Source organism: Heterodontus francisci, chromosome 38, assembly GCF_036365525.1.
Source record: "Heterodontus francisci isolate sHetFra1 chromosome 38, sHetFra1.hap1, whole genome shotgun sequence".
In the NCBI taxonomy this organism is placed as follows: Eukaryota; Metazoa; Chordata; class Chondrichthyes; order Heterodontiformes; family Heterodontidae; genus Heterodontus; species Heterodontus francisci.
Window position 1 is genome coordinate 29,829,742 of NC_090408.1, and position 3,986 is coordinate 29,833,727.

Below are 3,986 nucleotides of genomic sequence, written 5' to 3' on the forward strand. Positions count from 1 at the left end.
TAAAAGTAAGTTAATTTTTTACATTGTGGAGAAATGTGATATTCTGCAAATTTAAAAGCAGTTTTCCAGGGCCAGAGAGGGTTTTCATCAGTAATTATGAACTTAGTACATTGTGTAGCTGTGTTTTTAACCTCTTTCAACAAGGTGTAACTTTTTCAATGGATTTTACAGTGACATCAACAATGTAAAAGGGTCAGTACTCATCAGTGCAATGATTTCTACTTGATTGCTGACTCGGAGGGGCCTTCAGCAGCACACCCTATGGGGAAGCATAGAATCACTGACAGCAAGTTCTGCATTTCTGTGCATAACTGTGCATATGTGCTCTTCAGACGTTGCTGCCAGTTTCAGAGGAGTAATGATGGCGAAAGCCGACAGACTCACTGACATTACTACTACAAAATCTGGGACAATACTTTTCAGATTTAGGGACCAATGGAACCTTCAAGGCTGAGGTAGGTAGATCTTTATTAGGTAAGGGCATGAAGGAATATGCAGCAAAGGTGGGAGCGTGTAGTTGAAGTACAGATCAACCATGATCTAATTGAATGGCCTAATCTGGTTCCTAATGTTTATCTGTTCTAAAGGCCTGCTACCCGACCCGAACCCAACGGGACCCGACGACATGTGTCGGGTTCAGGACGGGTCGGGTCGCTCTTCCGGGTCTGGCTTTCGGGCTCGGGTCGGGCACACACAGTATTACATTTTGCTCTGCTGGGAAGTTGAAAAGCCTACCTGAGCTGAGAGTCTGGGACATCAAGGAGGGAAACTCTGAGTCTGCGCAGTGAGCGAGTGAGTGTCTCTATGACGTCATCGCGCTTATGCTATGCTGCAGCTTCCTGCAGATTCGGAATCGAAAGGTAGGTAAAGTGAACATTCCGGTGGTTGGGTCAGGTCGGGTGCGGGAAAAAATGGAGGGACTCGGGCCAGGTCGGGCTCGGGTCCGATGTGGTTCTGTCGGGTTCGGGCGGGGTTTTTTTTCCTGACCTGAGTAGGCTTTAATCTGTTCCCTGTGGATTGATTGTGACAGATTTTAAAATTTAACTATTTGTAAGTTTCAGATTTTTTAGGAAATATTTTGTGTTTCTATTGCTTAAAGTCTTTAGCCCTCTTGTGTTTGTAAAAATTCAAACTTCTGAGTTCATGCAATTGGTGACTGTGCGTATCAAAAAATAAAAAAAAAGACTTGCATTTATATAGCGCCTATCACAACCTCAGGATATCAAAGCACTTTTACAGTGTAGACACTGTTGTAATGTAGGAAATGAAGCAACCAATTTGCACACAGCAAGCTCCCACAAACAACAATGTTATAACAACCAGATAATCTGTTTTTTGTGATGTTGATTGAGAGATAATTATTGGCCAAGACACCAGGGATAACTCCCATGCTCCTCTTCAAAATTGTGCCATGGGATATTTAGCAACCAGCTGAGAGAGTAGCGGGGCCTTGGTTTAACGCCTCATCCAAAAGATGGCACCTCTGGCAATGCAGAAGTGTCAGCCTGGATTTTTCTGCTCCAGTTTCTGTTATGGAACTTGAACCCACAACCTTATGACGCAGAGGCAAGCATGCCACCAACTGAGCCACGGCTGACACATCACAGGTGTAGTGCCCACAATTGGCCTTATAAGAGGAATAGATATGGCTCAATGGAAGCACTTGAGACTTGAGCACAAAATCTATGCTGACACTCCAGTGCAGTACTGAGGGAATGCTGTGCTGTCAGAGGCACGTCTTTCAAATGGAACATTAAATTGAAGCCCAGGTGAACATAAAAGATCCCATGGCAGTATCTTGAAGAGGAGCAGAGGAGTTATCTCCTATGAGCTGACCAATATATATCTCACAATCAACACCTAATACAGATTATCTGGTTGTTATCACTTTGCTGTTTGTGGGAACTTGCTGTGTGCAAATTGCCTGCCATATTCCCTAAATTACAACAGTGATTACACTTCTAAACTTCTTAATTGGCAGTAAAATGCTTTGGGACACCCCTAGGTCATGAAAGGTGCGATATAAATGTAAGTTTTTATTTTCATAGACTGAAAATTATGAGCTTACACTAGCAATTTCCTGAGGTCCAGCCCATGAAATTCTCCACCAATAACGACCCCAGAGGTTCCATTTAAGATGATTAATCTGAACTTTAGAATCTGAAGCTCCTGTAGATCAAGGCTTGTGCATGTTATTCTATCATTACACAAGCCAAGATCTCACCACAGCACCATTAACAATTGTTATGCAGGCCTTCATCTGAAGGGCACAGGAACATTTCAATTTTGAACAAGTCTGAACATTTAGATCTAATAGTTTCAATATTTTGGTTTTGAAGTAATCTTCATTGCAAAATTACTTAGCAACTCAGTTAACAGCAATGAGCAAACACAAATTTTCAGTCAGATAAATATTATAAGTATGTGAATAATTATATCTTCAATGCTATTTTTACATAATATTCCTTATTATTCCACCACCACTCCCCCACCCCCACTTCCAGACCTGTTTCACTTTGCTTCAATCCTATAGGAGTCAAGTTGTTTGGAATAGGATTTGCTTCCATTGGCTATGAGATGGAGGAAAGTTCCAGCCTTGCTTTGGAATGCCATTCTGTTTGCGAATGCCACAGTGCTTTGCCATGGTACAGTGCTTGTTCAAAAGAGGGGAGGAAAGATTGCACTTTATTGTAGCTTCATCCAAATGTAGCCCTGACGTTCTGCCCCAATAGAGCAGGTGCTGTCAATGCTCTGAATACTGAACACTTAAAAACGATCTTTGTCTGGCCCAAAATGTAAATAAAGGTACAAAACTACAATGTTTGTAAGATATTAGATTATACCATCCATAATTATAACATGTCCATATAATATGTAAAAAAAAAATTGTCACCTCTTCATTAAGGAGCCTATTTCTCATTTCTCAATCTTTGAAGTATCAACATTTCAAATTACCTGATACAGTAAACCTGATTGTCACCATATCCAGCTGCACTGGAGCCAGATAACAAAGGCAGATTTCCTCTGCTCTCAATGGAGCAGACTTGTAAATGTGTGAGATGTACCATTCTGGTATCCACAACACACAGTGGAACTTACCCTCCCCCTCTCTAACACAGAATGGAATTTATCGTTCCTCCCCTGGCTTTGCGACCACCTAAATTTCTTTTGATGAGGTTATTTGCCTCTCTCTTTTCTAAAGATTAGTTTCTGTCTTTTACAGATCTCCCTGGGTCATGCATTAATTAAGGTTGAGGAGATTTTGGCTCCATTCATCTATATTATTATCTACATTACTAGTAACTTCATATTCAGTGCAGTGGAAATGGATTAATAAGTTCATAGGATAATTCATGTCAAAGAACATTGATGAGTTTGTACAGCGGAAAAAACAGATAATAAGAGAGAGTGCAGAAAAGGTTAACCAAGAAGCTAATTCTCAAAACATGACCTGACAAACTGAACTTAATTTTGAAAATAATATATTTTTAAAAATCCCACTGTCACCATTCCCGCCTCCTGAACTCTTCAGGCCCCCAATACACCCGACATGCTTCTTTCCTTCCGTCTGCTGAAAAAACAACATGGTCAAGCCTATAGACCTCTGCACAAAGGTGGTCAATTGTGCTGTGTGACCTGCCATTACTCTCCTCACTGCACCCCCAGCCAACCACCAGGTTGCTCCACCTAGTGGCCTGGCTGAGTCCTGGAGAGGGTTGAAGGTGATGGCAGAAGCTACAGTATAAAATGATAACCCTATAGTCGTAAATAGAGTGCTCTATCTCAAGACTATCCCAAGAACGATAATATTAGTGGATCTAAAGAGGAAAAAATCTTTTAGCACAAAGATTGGATCCTAATTCTGACCAGCACTTTGGTTCAGCTTGATGAAAAGATGGCAGGTTGTATTTGGATGATGTCATTATGGTCACTCTGCATCATGTCGATGAAATCTTGTGCATGCTACTTGCATAGTAATTGGGATC